This window comes from Armigeres subalbatus, chromosome 3, assembly GCF_024139115.2.
Source record: "Armigeres subalbatus isolate Guangzhou_Male chromosome 3, GZ_Asu_2, whole genome shotgun sequence".
In the NCBI taxonomy this organism is placed as follows: Eukaryota; Metazoa; Arthropoda; class Insecta; order Diptera; family Culicidae; genus Armigeres; species Armigeres subalbatus.
Window position 1 is genome coordinate 73198830 of NC_085141.1, and position 16425 is coordinate 73215254.

The following is a 16425-nucleotide window of genomic DNA, read 5'->3' on the forward strand; positions in this document are numbered from 1 at the left end:
AGTGATCAAGTCTCCCCACCTTCCCCTAATGTTCATTAAAGCACCCATTTCATTGGTAAAGTTGGAAAAGTAGGCCGTTTCATTACTCAAATGTCAACTTTAAGTCAAGTATTATGATCAGGAATTCTCGCGTGATTTTTGAAAACGTCGTAAGTCCAAAAGAGAGGCTCTCTTTGTTTACTTTCTCTTTCGATTATTACAAAGCCATACTAACATTTACATTGGATTTTCCAGCACCGATCTGAAAAAAATAGCTTTGTCTAGTGTGCTGAGGTGAAAATATTGCAACAAATTTTAAAGTAGCCTAGATATTAGCAAAAGAGAGCGTAATGAAAGAGAGTCTCTCATTTGGACTTACGACGTTTTCAAAAATCACGCGAGAATTGCAAAAAACTAGTTAAGTGAGAAATCTGTAGGGAAATATTTCACAGAAGGTTCACCAGTTGATTCAAAAGTATAAGAGTGAAATCAGGAGTGATTCAGTTTCATTCCAAATTTTCGACCACTATTCTAGTTTGAATCTGGAGCCAAATAGACCAAACAAATTTTCAAATTTTCAATTAAATGAAATCATCATGTTGGCGCCAAGAAAGGCGCCGTAATTGCAAAGTGGATTGATCCGTAGATAAAATGACGCATTCATACACCAAAACAATTGGAAAATATTTGAATCTCGTGATTCAATCGTGGTTCAAATCTGCAGAAAATAGAACGGAGCGTTATACCAGTTTTATTTTTTTGACATTTGACTGGTATAAAAACTGAATCTAGAACAGCTGCTTGGAAAATGAATGTTTCAGATTCATATTCAAACTAACAGCCCCGAACGATTTGAATCACTGCTGATTTTACCCTAAGATTGCTAATGTCGTTCCTTTTCGCGTGACTAACATCTAGGTTACTTCGATTTGGCAGCTAAGTACCGGTACTTTAAGTGTCAAACCGATGCTGGTGATGAAATCAAACATCCACTACAACATTATGCATAAATTATGGCCAATTAAAGCTTGTTAAAGCATAATTTGGCAAAATAATTTAAATAACTACAGCGCCACTAGCGTTCTAGTACTTATGCTTCTACTGGTTTACCTATTTAGTTCTTGGAACGGGATTACGGGTGAGTTTGACAAAATAATGTTTCTCTCTTTGATTTTTGAGCCCGTGCTGGAAATGGGACCCTGTTGGGTATATCATCCGTAACCGTATTTTGGAAATTTGAATGCATTTTGATATTTCAGAAGTACACAACCTATACCTAATTATACCAATCAAGCAATAAAACCAGAACATATGTACTATGCACCCCACTCTGTTACAAAGAAGTTTACATAATGGAAACAACTTGGCGTGGCTTCCAATGGCAATGTTCGAATGGCTATTCTAAAAGTTCGCCAAACCCATGACCATCACCGGAATGGTTATGGGGATCTTTTTCTTTTCTCCGGAACGGTATGAATAGGTAACGATTGTGTTAAGGTTTTCTCTCGAAGTTTTTCGTTGAAGAAAATGATCTCCAACTTTCTTGGTGGGGATAAGTAAGATCTTGTTATACGTTGAGTTTGTCCCTTATGGAATACCTTCTTGGAAGAAAGTTTGACTGACCTTGGCTCCGAGCATTAGTATTCATTTGTGACTAGGTGGTTATTTTTATTTTATGAATTGAACATTTTTTTTTGGTTTGCACGTGTGTGCGTTACAAATTGAAAGTCTTCCAGCTTGTGAGCCGATTTTTGTTTGACTAGTGGGAAATCAAAGCATCTTTATTGCAGAGAGTTTGCAAAATTCATGTTTACGTTTGGTTTCAATTATTTTGATTAAATACGATTGGAAAACGGAGGAGTTTTAAATGGCGGGATCTAAGATTTTATGCACTTATATTATTTGCCAATTTAATGCACGAAATTATCTCTTAGACTAGGTGTCCCTTGTTTGATCCACACTATCATCGTTGTTTGCTAGCATATAATATTTAAATTATTATATTTCAATTGCCTTTGGCAGTAGACTTTTTCCACTGGTTAATCTTGTCTAACATTGGATATTTTTGTTAACTACTTTTATTTGTTAATTATTTAATACATGATTGAGAATGTCTTCGAACCTCTGCGTGACTTGATCCTCAATAGGACTAGTGAGACCTAGACTAAAATTATGGGCACTCTCAAACTGCTGAGCAAATTTTTGAGCTTTGTCGCCAATTGTTAGTAGGAGGTTGAGGGTTCGAGTCCCTCCAAGACACGTGGATTCTTTTTCGAAAAATTTCATATCAATTTGTCTATTTCGAAACATGTGCTGTGCATATGCACAGCCAAGATATTGAACAAAAAAATAACATTCTATTTTTCTCGTTAAGTTCTGGAATTAGTTTTTGAGGTTTTATTTTAAAATTTTTCGTTAATTTCCAAAAGTGTTTTGAACTGGGATCCAACTTTGAGACATTATTCGTGGTTTTAAGCAACTCTGTTCTTTTTAGAACTATAGTTCAAATAAAAGAAGAGGTGATGATCCGAGATGATTTTCCATAAATGTGATTCTTTGAAGAAATTCAAGGTGATACCTAATCTGAAAATTACAAAAAAGCATATAGATATGTAAAACTTCATAACAATTGTAACTAAATCAATGTAGAATTCGGTGCTGCAATATTTGACATTTGAAAAGCAAAAGCTAATATCGAGCAACGCAAGATCCGATCTGCTAGTAACAAATCTATTACATACAGCTATGAAGTCCTTCGTCACTTTGCATACAACTCCATTGAGCTGCACCTTTCAGTTTTCTCCCTTTTTCATTCTTTCTTCTTCAATCTTCCGTCTTCTACTTTTATCCTTCATTTTCTTCCTCCTTCCTTCTTTCACTTCTTCCTTATTTTTTCTTCTTTTTCCTTTCTGCCTTCTTCCTTTTTCTCGCATCCTTCTTCCTTTTCGATTTTTCTCTCTTCTTTAGTCCTTCTTTCACCTTTCTTTCTTCTTCTTCTGTATTCGTTATTTCACTTTTCTTTTTCCCAATTCTTTCAACTTTTTTCTCCCTTATTCATTGTTTTCCCTTCTTTCTTCTTCCTTCAACTTTCTTCTTTCTACTTCTTCCTTCTTACTCCTTTCTTCTTTCTTCTTCCTAATTCCTTTTTCATTCTAAATTTTTCTTCTGCTTCCTCTTATTTCTTCTTCTTTCTCCATCCTTCTTCATTTTTCCATCATTCGTCTTTCTTCTTCCTTTTTTTTCCCAGGGCCCGCCTGGGAAGCAGTGTTACGATAGACGGGGATACCTTCGAGGTGGTCGAGGAATTCGTCTACCTCGGATCCTTGCTAACGGCTGACAACAACGTTAGTCGTGAAATACGAAGGCGCATCATCTGTGGAAGTCGGGCCTACTACGGGCTCCAGAAGAAACTGCGGTCGAAAAAGATTCGCCACCGCACCAAATGTGTCATGTACAAGACGCTCATAAGACCGGTTGTCCTCTACGGACATGAAACATGGACAATGCTCGAGGAGGACTTGCAAGCACTCGGAGTATTCGAAAGACGGGTGCTTAGGACCATCTTTGGCGGTGTGCAAGAAGACGGTGTGTGGCGACGAAGAATGAACCATGAGCTCGCCCAACTTTACGGCGAACCCAGTATCCAGAAGGTAGCTAAAGCCGGAAGGGTACGATGGGCAGGACACGTTGCAAGAATGCCGGACAGCAACCCTGCAAAGATGGTGTTCGCTTCCGATCCGGCAGGTACGAGACGGCGTGGAGCGCAGCGAGCGAGATGGGCAGACCAGGTGCAGAACGACTTGGCGAGCGTGGGGCGTATCCGAAGATGGAGAGATGCGGCATCGAACCGTGCATTGTGGCGTCAAATTGTTGATTCAGTGTTATCTGTTTAGATGTTAACTAAATAAATGAAATGAAAATCTTCCTTTTTTTCTCCGTCCTCTTCTTCTAGATAAAAACAAGACCCCGACGAAAAAAAGTTTCTTGATTTTATCTTTTGACAACTTGTGCAATGTTCAATCATGCTCCCGTTCCCATGTCGAACGCTTTTTTTGCGAGAAAATGGGTTGATATACTATATTAAGATTCGACTAATTGTTTTATTGGCTATTAACACATACACTCGCATAAACACTAATATACAGAAAAATATATTAAGCTCTTTTAGTGGAATGTATTAAACCGTCTAAGACGAATTAAGTACTGTCCATTTAATTCCACTAGTTAATTTTCGTTATCTTTGCAGATACGTATTTCGACCACAACTGTGTGGTCGTCTTCAGTGTCTTGTACTCGACTCGACTTGAAGAAAACAATCGCAACTTACACTATTTATACTACGCTAGGTACCTAATCTAATCTTATTTGCCTACTTTATTTACCTATACTGTAAATTACTTTATTGTTTAGGTAGAAACTTGAAGAGCCAAGAGCTGCCATTTCCCTGATCCTTATTCAACAGCGCTGTTTGTACCTGTCGGTGGATTTCCAAACTCTCAGCTACATCGAGTTTCCATGGGAAGGAGACTTTTCTTAGCATTTTAATTTTTGATGCCGTAATTGGGTGATTTTCCTTATACACATGCTCTGCTACCTTAGATCTAAATTCGTAATGTAATCCCTTATCGTTTTCTCTTTTCGCCTTACTCACTTCCGCCATATGTTCCTTGAACCTTATATCTAATGATCTTTTGTTTGGCCTACATAGATTTTTCACATTGGGAACAACTTATCTTATAAACGCCTGCCTTATTCAACATTTCTACTTTATCCTTCGTTGAACCCAATAGAGACTTGAGTTGGTTGCTTCTACTGGAGAATACTAGATCGATGCCGAATTTCCTTAGTCGAGGGCGTAGCTGGTTGGTGATGTGTTTATCATATGGGACCGAAACTCTTTTCAGCGGCTCCTCTATCGGTGTCAGCGTTGTATGTCCATTTCGTCGTAGGGTCCTTTCCTTCTTGTTGATGATCGCTCGTATAGTCCTCTCCTGGTATCCGTTGATCTTCGCTGTTTCCAAGATGTATTGTAGTTCCTTCGTTTTTCCTTCTTCGCTCAGGGGTATCGTCTGCATCCTGTGGATCATGTGATGAAATGCTGCCATTTTATGTTGGTACGAATGGTTCGATGTATATGGGATGACTCTCATGGTGTTCGTGGGCTTCCTGTAGATTTCGAGGCTCAATGTTGTATTTGCTTCCCTGATGACTAGTAGATCCAAGAAAGGTAGTTTACCTTCTTTTTCCTCTTCGAAGGTAAATTTGATGTCCTTATGCACGTTGTTTATGGCTTCCAAAATCCTGGGTAGATCCTTTCGGTTGATGATGCTGAAAATATCGTCGACGTATCTCCACCACTTCTGGGGTAGTATTCCTTGTTCTTGTAGGTTGTTCTCCAGATTCGCCATGAACAGTTCGCACAAAAACGGTGAGGACGGCACGGGACAACGAACCATAACGAAAGGAGGATTCTAAAGGAGCTTAAGGAAAAACCAGTATACTACGTAAAAGCCGATAAGGGAAACGCAGTAGTGGTAATGGATAAAGAGGACTACGACGAACAGATGACGACGAAAATCAACGGAGGACCTTATAGACATTTGAGAGTGGATCCGCTACCAGGATTAATACGACTCACGGACAAAACAATAAAGGAGTGTAAGGCGATCATCGGAGAAGCCCGAGTGAAGACAGTAAACCCGGTTCTACCTAGGATTAAAGGACTACCAAAAATCCATAAACCCGGCAAGGAGATGCGAGAGATAGTTTCATCAGTGGGTTCCCCTACCCAAAACATAGCCAAATAGTTGGTAAAGGAGTTCCAAAGTATGCCGAAACCATTCCCCAGCAGGTCAGTCATCAACACCCAGGAGTTCGCCCAGAAGCTGTTGGAATCAGGACACATCGAAGAAGAAGACATAATGGTATCATTCGACGTAGCGGCATTGTTCCCTAGCGTTCCAGTGAAAGATGCTCTGAATCTTCTAGAGGATTGGCTGCTAACACAAAGGACGGAAACAACATGGCGAGGAAAGGTGAAGATGTACCTAAATCTGGCAAGGCTATGCATGACGGAGAACTACTTCACATTTCGTGGCAACTACTACAAACAGACGAAAGGAGCACCGATGGGAAATCCGCTATCACCGTTTTTGTGCGAACTGTTCATGGCGAATCTGGAGAACAACCTACAAGAACAAGGAATACTACCCCAGAAGTGGTGGAGATACGTCGACGATATTTTCAGCATCATCAACCGAAAGGATCTACCCAGGATTTTGGAAGCCATAAACAACGTGCATAAGGACATCAAATTTACCTTCGAAGAGGAAAAAGAAGGTAAACTACCTTTCTTGGATCTACTAGTCATCAGGGAAGCAAATACAACATTGAGCCTCGAAATCTACAGGAAGCCCACGAACACCATGAGAGTCATCCCATATACATCGAACCATTCGTACCAACATAAAATGGCAGCATTTCATCACATGATCCACAGGATGCAGACGATACCCCTGAGCGAAGAAGGAAAAACGAAGGAACTACAATACATCTTGGAAACAGCGAAGATCAACGGATACCAGGAGAGGACTATACGAGCGATCATCAACAAGAAGGAAAGGACCCTACGACGAAATGGACATACAACGCTGACACCGATAGAGGAGCCGCTGAAAAGAGTTTCGGTCCCATATGATAAACACATCACCAACCAGCTACGCCCTCGACTAAGGAAATTCGGCATCGATCTAGTATTCTCCAGTAGAAGCAACCAACTCAAGTCTCTATTGGGTTCAACGAAGGATAAAGTAGAAATGTTGAATAAGGCAGGCGTTTATAAGATAAGTTGTTCCCAATGTGAAAAAATCTATGTAGGCCAAACAAAACGATCATTAGATATAAGGTTCAAGGAACATATGGCGGAAGTGAGTAAGGCGAAAAGAGAAAACGATAAGGGATTACATTACGAATTTAGATCTAAGGTAGCAGAGCATGTGTATAAGGAAAATCACCCAATTACGGCATCAAATATTAAAATCTTAAGAAATGTCTCTTCCCCATGGAAACTCGATGTAGCTGAGAGTTTGGAAATCCACCGACAGGTACAAACAGCGCTGTTGAATAAGGATCAGGGAAATGGCAGCTCTTGGCTCTTCAAGTTTCTACCTAAACAATAAAGTAATTTACAGTATAGGTAAATAAAGTAGGCAAATAAGATTAGATTAGGTACCTAGCGTAGTATAAATAGTGTAAGTTGCGATTGTTTTCTTCAAGTCGAGTCGAGTACAAGACACTGAAGACGACCACACAGTTGTGGTCGAAATACGTATCTGCAAAGATAACGAAAATTAACTAGTGGAATTAAATGGACAGTACTTAATTCGTCTTAGACGGACTAATATACAGACATTCGCTCGTCGAGTTGATTCGATTAGTATATAACACTACGAGTCTCAGAATCTCCTATAAAAACTCGTTTTTGGAATGAAATGATAGCCTTTCTGTGCAACTTTTTTTTTTACGAGAGAGGCAACGGAAAAGATGACCAACACCGGTTTGATCCGCTCTGGAATTATTCATTGATCATTAATAAGCAGTTTTCCTAGAAGTTTCCTTGACCCCAATTGGTAGGAATGACTCAAACTGCTACTCATGATAGATTATCGTCTTCATGTCTGCAGGGAGTTGTAAAATCCTAACTTGAGCTGACTCGGCATCATCGTCTTCCATCGGCAGCTCTGCCATGAAACTTTATTGACACATTATCGGAAATTTTCCTACAGGGCCAATGGCACCCGGGGGAGGGAATCGCTTTCTTTTCCTCTCAAAACACATTACAATTATCCAACCGGTTGTCTGTTGCTGCCAGTGTACTCTAGCTTCTAAAACCCCCCGTACCACGGTCGGTCAGCGGATGTGACCATCGGGCACGCGATATTTACACAGTCATTTCGGAAACGGGGCAGACCTTCAATCATCGAAAGAAGTGAACAGTAAACAGCACAAGTTCTGCGACAGCGGGGAAAACCCTTTAATCGTCTTGTATCATGTTGTAGTAATCGTTTATGAACTTCTTCTCCGATGAGTCATATGAGTTGGCAAATATAATGCCGAAGACAGCAAGTTGATATGTGTATCATTTTCAATAATGAAAAGATAATAGAAATTAATTGCTCTCTGGGCTGTTTTCAAGAAAACAACACTGATTTTGACCTTGAATGTTAAAACAGATTTTTTTCGCTGTAATATTTTATTTTTGACCTGCTGGTGTGATCAGAAAATTGAATAGCAATCTATCTACAAATCTCATCAGCATTACATATATGAAAGCAAGAAATCGCTGATCCAAAATTCAAGGCCATAATGTTTCTTCATTCCTAAAATATATAAAAGACGCTCAAAATTAAAAACGTGCCATCCGCATTCGGGTTGCTCATCATCTTTATCAATCCGATTACAAAGGGCTTGGAGGGCGAAATCAATTGCGCACCAGATGTGCTCTGAGGGCACCATGCCCTAGACTGAAAACGGAAAGGGTTGAGTGTGGATGATGAAGTTTAATCGTTCTTTTATGGTCCCGGGCATATTCGAGGTTATCTGTCGTTTGTATAGCGTTCTGTCTCCGGCACGAGGTACCGGAGGGGGTTTGCTGTCTCGTGGGGGCAAATGTCCTTGGCGTGAGCCAAGTGCTTTTCTTCCTACAACAATGTAAAAACTTCCAGTATGGATTATTCGACTCGTTTTTGTTTTCTTTTCCGTGGCAAACGAGCAATTCAATGCTCACTTTTGCCTAATTGGGTTCAATGCTGGCTGAGACATTGATGGCGCTATCAAACATTGTTGCCATTCATGTTGATTGGCAGGTAAACAATATTAAATCTTTATACGTACATATGTGTATTCAAAGCTCTTTGTTTTTTATCCTAACACTACATCTATAAATTTTTCATTTTACAGGTAAAACCCGCCTGTACTAGAAGACATCCAGACTAAGTGCATTTGTATGAGGTTAGTATGTGTATTCGATAGAGACATGTTTCTGACCAATTTAGAAGCTTTTGACAATCTGTAAGTAGAACAAACGTACGGGCGACCGTATGACCGCGCATTACGTGAAACTTATTGGACCGATTCGAGATGTTTCATTCATATTTGTTTTGTTAATTTCTTTTAAAGTTTATAATAACCTTGAAAATCAACAAATCATTCTGACCCTTAAATACCCTTATAGATTCGATCGGCGAAAACATTTGTAGGCAGAGGTTTTTGAGAACTGGAAGGATTTTTATAACGGTTCAAGACCCCACACCCTCTGGAAAGGGGCACTTTCATACAAATGAAACATAAATTTCTGCACTAGAGATTAAAATTTGGCAAGTGTAAGGCAGCAAGGCAAATATTTCTGTGGGGGTTCGAGACCCCCATCTAGAAGGGAGGGCTTCCATACAAATGAAACAGATTTTTTTCTCTCGTCATAATACGAGTTTGTACTATCCCATTTAATTTTCCAGTGTGTCGTACTTGACTCGACTTAAGTACGAGATACTGAAGACGGCCTTACAGTTGAGGTCAAAATACGTATTTGTCGAAGGTCTTCTTCTTCTTGGCATTACATCCCCACACTGAAACAGAGCCGCCTCGCAGCTTAGTGTTCATTAAGCACTTCCACAGTTATTAACTGCGAGGTTTCTAAGCCAGGTTACCATTTTTGCATTCGTATATCATGAGGCTAGCACGATGATACTTTTATGCCCAGGGAAGTCGAGACAATTTCCAATCCGAAAATTGTCTAGACCGGCACCGGGAATCGAACCCAACCACCCTCAGCATGGTCTTGCTTTGTAGCCGCGCGTCCTACCGCACGGCTAAGGAGGGCCCGAAGGTACAGGAATTAAATTGGATAGTACAAACTCGTCTTATGACAATTGAATACATTCCACTAAAAGTTCAAAATAATTTTCTTATCAGAAACGTTTGTTGCATAACTTGAAAACTAATCGAGTAATCGGAACTAAATTTGGCATGTCGAGATTTTCGAAGACAATAAATGTTTCTATTGTGGTTGGAGACTTCTCCCTCTGCAAGGGGGGGGGGGGGTTTCTTCCATTCAAATGAAACACAAATTTCAACAAAATTCGAGAACAAACGGAACCAAATTAGAAACATGGAGGTTTTTGAAGACAAGATATTCTATGGCGATTTTCTATGGTGATTCGAGATCCCTCTCCTGATTTACCAATCGTCTTCTAAATAAATTGCAAATGTAAACAAATTTTCAGAGAATTAATCAATTTTTGACCAAGTTCGTCGGCTTTGTTAGTATTACATAAAGGTGATCAAACTTTTCAAATTCTTAAAAGTCTCTTAGATTTTTTTTATTTGGTGTTTTTTCATTTTGTGTATATCACTCAATAATATATGTGTAATTGGTTTCGATTGTTATCAATTCATAATTCTGGATATGCAACAAGAACACTAAACTGAAAGGCGGCTTTAAGCTAGTGGCAATAAATGCAAGAGGAGAACAAGAAGAAGACAAAGAAGTTGTGAATTCGACTGCACAATCAACTGGCAATTGGTCTTTCCGATGAGTGAAACTGGGTCAACTATTTAGCCGGCAGGTCTCTAGATTCAACTTGCGATAGCGTATGATTTACAATTTGTATCGAAAATTTCAATGATATCGAGCTTGTGAAGTTTATAAAACACGCCAGGCATCGTTTTGGTGGGACACGTTGCATCGCTCGTGAGACAGATGAGTGACAAGCGAGGACAGTTTATTCTTTAGAGCGCCAGGAAGCAGCCTTCTAGGTCGAGAAGCAGATGACACATAATGGCTTTTGTTGAGCAGTGCCTTGGTCTAGAAAATATGGAGAAGTAATCCATGTTTTCAAAATTAACATGACTTCTAACATGGTACATTCCATGTTTTGGGTTTGATACGATGGTGATTATTACTAACTGTTCAGAGCTCTACGTCCCATTCCATCCAACATGCGGTCGAAAGACTTCCCGTCATTACATTGCTGTAATGCCCTATCAGGAAATCAACCGGTGTCCAATAGCGGAAGCCATAACAATATTCGCTCGTTTTGGAAACCGATCTAAAGATGGAAAGTTGTTCTCTTTGTTAACTATTTCGACCCTTGGCTGGGATGGGAAACCTACAGTCCGTACATAGGGCAACCGTGCGTAAACATTTGGCTGTGGAAAGTTTTCCAATTGAGGGAAATTTCCTGCCGGGAAAGGTCGTGCATGCAACGTGTTGACCCTGTTGATCCTGTTCGTTGTACCACGACAAAAGCGGGACTGAACGAAACAAATTGACAGATGATTGACAAACGGTGTGGGAACAAACAAATTTTAGCTGCTGCTGGTGATTTAGATACGCAATCCTCATCGCTGTTGCTGGTCAAGATGCTTTAAATTTATTATTTAATAAATTTAAAAGAAATTAGGACGGGGGTAAAATAAATACTTTGATGGAGCATTCATCCATCAAGATGTCTTCAGTATGATGTGCTGTCAACAGGTTTTTATGAATAATTAACTTTATTGTCACACAACTTTTCTTGTTGGGCATCAGTAAGTCGCGAGACAAATTTCATATTCATTGTGTTGTGTTATACGCACCCCAATCGGTAACACGAGGTGATAAATAAGAGTCCTAAGTTGATAAATGGTTATATTAAAGGTAAAAGAAGCATTGTAGTATAACATTGCGATAACAGTGGACATAGTCAATAATAAGATCAAAATATGTGTTATGCTGTGGAGCGTGCTTAAATATATCTTTTGATTTTATTGGTGCGGTAGTGCTACAAAAAATCATCTTGATACCATTCATAAAGTGTGTTGTGATCAAAAATTGGTCTTACAAGAATATGTGTAAGTTGGTCCAACTTTTTGTTGAAAAAATCAATCATGTTTCTTTTTCAAGTTCAATTCATAGAATGAAGAGACAACTTAGTGTTCGAGAAAGGCAAAAAAATATTCAAGCTACCTTTTTTTTAGCAAATCAAAGGTCACTTTCCTCATCGTAGAACGCTAGTTTCCCTTGAATTGCATCTTGCAGACAACTGTCTTTCACTTCTTCTTGAGGTTCCGCTTGATGATGACCCTATATTTAGCCATTGGCCGGAGTTATAACGTGGTGGGATAATTCATGTAGCTAGGGGAGAACATTACATAATGCACCCCGAGGGCAAAATTACCTCTCTCATAAAATAATTCATATAATCATTTGTACGACATTTATGAACGGATATTATCATCACAATTCAATATTAGTTATTCATTATTGAGCTGCAATGAAAAAAAAAAAAAATTTTCACTTAAATTTAACGATTAGCGAATCTTTCACCTACACCCATAAGATTGCCGCTCAATCCATTGAGACAAAATAAACAACCATGCGTTCACCACTATTTTACATGCAATTGAGTTATTTTACACCACCATTCGGGCGTTAGGCCCCAGGCCAATTTTTGAAACATTTTTTAAATGTGCTAGAAAGTCATGAAAACCTTGTTATTTTGAATAGAAGATCATTGTGAAATGTAGCTGGTTTTGTAAATTTGACATCTTGAAATGGCTCGATTTTCTTGTTTATATAGGTAAAAACATTTGAAAAGTTTAAGGAGTGCATTTTGGATTGTTCTACCCTACCTATGTTGTTTGTGATATACCATGGCCTTTTCCGTAATGGCAATATGTCAAATCCGGATAGAAAAAGAACAATTGTGTTGCTTGCAGAAAGGTAGCAAACGTTTTTTTTTCCGGAAATCCCAGCACATACATTTTCTGATTGGTGCTCTCGTTCGCGATATAAATGTCACTCTTCAAGTCAGAAATATATAGCCTGTCAAACGAGGCAAACTTCGAGAATTTTTGCAATCTTTCCTCTTCCAGTTGCCGTATAATATTCCTGACCAGGAAGCTGTTCAAAGTCTGCCTTGGCCAACATGGCGAGCGTTTTCGCGAAGCTCGAGCAAAATCATGTCGTGTTGTCCCTTCTGTTTCGATTCCATTTTCACAACTAAAGAGAAAATCAGCCCCAATATTTCAAAAGGGCGAAATTGCTTTTGTGAATAAAAGCTTCTTCCGTCGCTGGTAGGCTAATGTGTGCCCATCAAAGTAATCTGAATAAATAAACGTAATCCAGTGCCATTTAATGAAAGAATAGAATTCGCTGCTTCCATCAGTGCGCAACCCTATGGGGTTGAATCTATAGTTGAATTGCGTGGGTTTACAAAAGCAGTTTCGTCCTTTTGAAATATTGATGCCGAAATATCAAAATCAAATAGAAGACACGGAAACTCATGCCAATGGAAACCCGTCATGTTCATGCCATTAAATGGCATATGCACGATATTCCACTTAGTTTTGCTCAAACCAGATGTTCTCCGAACTGTTCTGGTGTTTGGATCAATGCGTCTACCAGGTCAATTGCGCTCGATAGCTATCTGAAATCGACCAGTCATGTCCAGGGAATCAATATTCGGGCAACGCCTAACAATATACTCTTTGTCATCAACAGAGTTTGTTACTGACAAACGCACCTAGCGTCAAACCTTTATCCGAACACGTACTCAATATGACAAGAATCATTTTCCTTGCATGCTCTTATATTTCCGAGAATACGATGCTAATTTTGTAATCATTGTTCGATTCTCGAATATTTCCATAAAAGCAGAAACTATGATAGCATGAAACCGAAATTTGCTCTATAAATAATGCAAAATAAGAGGTTGAAAAGTTAGCAACAAGATTGTCTTTTTTTTGTTGCTGACAACATTTTTACGATCTTTGTCATTATTATCTCCGACAAAAACAAAGCTTTGGCGTTGGTTCGCTTTTGACGCTTGTTTCGCACGCGCATCCAAGAAAAAAATATTCCCTGGTCATGTCCATTAAAATCCTAAGGCGTACGATTTGCAGCTTAGATATACCCGAACCAAATATTCTAGGTTCTCCAATCTGTTCTGGACCTAGGATAAATGCGTCTTCCAAGTCAACTGCGCTCGATAGTTATCTGAAATCGACCAGTCATGTCCATTTAGGTCCTAAGAGCCTACGCGTACGATTTGCAGCTCAGATATACCCTTCTCCTTCTAGGTTCTCCAATCAGTTGTGGAGTTTGAATCAATGCGTCTACCAGGTCAACTACGCTCGATAGCTATTTGAATTCGACCAGTCAACCCGATACAAGTCCGCAGAGTCCACGCGTATAATTTGCAACTTAGATATACGTCCGCACTTACTGCAGTGCGAATATTGAATCCGACCACTACCTCGTTGCAGTATGCCTGCGCTCAAAACTCTCGACGGTGTACAACACGCGTCGAAGTCGGACGCCGCGGCTTAACATTGGGCGGCTACAAGACGATAGACTAGCCCAAGAATACGCGCAGCAGCTGGAAGTGGCACTCCCAATGGAAGAGCAGCTAGGCGCAGCGTCTCTTGAAGATGGCTGGATATTCGATCCGCTGCACTTGGCACGGTGCCCACGGATCAGAGAAACGACTGGTACGACGGCGAATGTGAGCAGTTAGTGGAAGAGAAGAATGCAGCATGGGCGAGATTGCTGCAACACCGTACGATGGCGAACGAGGCATGATATAAACAGGCGCGGAACATGCAAAACTCGATTTATCGGAGGAAAAAGCGCCAGCAGGAAGATAGAGACTGTGAAGAGACGGAGCAATTGTACCGCGCTAATAACACACGAAAGTTCTATGAGAAGTTCACGTAAGGGCCACGTGCCACAGCCTGATATGCGTAAGGACATAAACGGGAACCTTCTTACGAACGAGCGTTAGGTGATCCAAAAGTGGCGGCAGCACTACGAAGAACACCTGAATGGCGATGTGGCAGACGAAGATGGCGGTATGGTGATGGACCTAGGAGAACGCGCGCAGGACATAATTTTATCGGCTCCGAATCTCAAGGAAATACAGGAGGAGATTGGCCGGCTGAAGAACAACAAAGCCCCTGGGGTTGACCAACTACCAGGAGAGCTGTTTAAACGCGGTGGTGAGGTACTGGCTAGAGCGCTGCACTGGGTCATTACCAAGATTTGGGAGGAGGAAGTTTTGCCGCAGGAGTGGATGGAATGTGTCGTGTGTCCCATCTACAAAAAGGGCGATAAGCTGGATTGTAGCAACTACCGCGCAATCACATTGCTGAACGCCGCCTACAAGATACTCTCCCAAATTTTATGCCGTCGACTAGCACCAATTGGAAGGGAGTTCGTGGAGCAGTACCAGGCGGGTTTTATGGGCGAACGCTCCACCACGGACCAGGTGTTCGCCATTCGCCAAGTACTGCAGAAATGCCGCGAATACAACGTGCCCACACATCATCTATTCATCGACTTCAAAGCCGCATATGATACAATCGATCGGGACCAGCTATGACAGCTAATGCACGAACACGGTTTTCCGGATAAACTGACACGGTTGTTTAAAGCGACGATGGATCGGGTGATGTGCGTAGTTCGAGTTTCAGGGGCATTCTCGAGTCCCTTCGAAACCCGCATAGGGTTACGGCAAGGTGATGGTCTTTCGTGTCTGCTATTCAACATCGCTTTGGAAGGGCTATTACGAAGAGCAGGGATTGACACGACTGGTACAATTTTCAATAAGTCCGTCCAGCTATTTGGCTTCACCGACATAGATATTATGGCACGTAACTTTGAGAAGATGTAGGAAGCCTACATCAGACTGAAGAGGGAAGCCAAGCGGATCGGACTAGTCATTAACACGTCGAAGACGAAGTACATGATAGGAAGAGGTTCAAGAGAAGACAATGTGAGCCACCCACCGCGAGTTTGCATCGGTGGTGACGAAATCGAGGTGGTAGAAGAATTTGTGTACTTGGGCACACTGGTGACTGCCGAAAATGACACCAGCAGAGAAATTCGGAGACGCATAGTGGCTGGAAATCGTACGTACTTTGGACTCCGCAAGACGCTCCGATCGAATAGAGTTCGCCGCCGTACCAAACTGACAATCTACAAAACGCTCATTAGACCGGTAGTCCTCTACGGACACGAGACCTGGACGATGCTCGTGGAGGACCAACGCGCACTTGGAGTTTTCGAAAGGAAAGTGCTGCGTACCATCTATGGTGGGGTGCAGATGACGGACGGTACGTGGAGGAGGCGAATGAACCACGAGTTGCATGAGCTGCTGGGAGAACCATCCATCGTTCACACAGCGGGAATCGGACGACTGTGGTGAAAATGGTTCTTAACATTGATCCGACGGGCACAAGAAGGCGAGGTGCGCAGCGAGCAAGGTGGATCGATCAGGTGGAAGATGACTTGCGGACTCTCCGTAGACTGCGTGGTTGGCGACGTGTAGCCATGGACCGATCCGAATGGAGAAGACTCTTAGGTACCGCACAGGCTACTTCGGCCTTAGTCTGAATAAATAATAATAA

At 40.9% G+C, this 16425-nt stretch overlaps 1 protein-coding gene across 1 annotated transcript in view; it reads left to right on the forward strand.

Moving 5' to 3' along the window:
- The first annotated feature begins 8936 nt into the window (after nucleotides 1-8936).
- LOC134219407 (soluble guanylate cyclase 88E) overlaps nucleotides 8937-16425 on the forward strand; it is a 124923-nt gene continuing 117434 nt past the window's right edge. The window contains exon 1 of the mRNA XM_062698131.1: nucleotides 8937-8988. The gene's annotated coding sequence lies outside the window, so the exon portion shown is untranslated. The remainder of the gene's footprint in view (nucleotides 8989-16425) is intronic.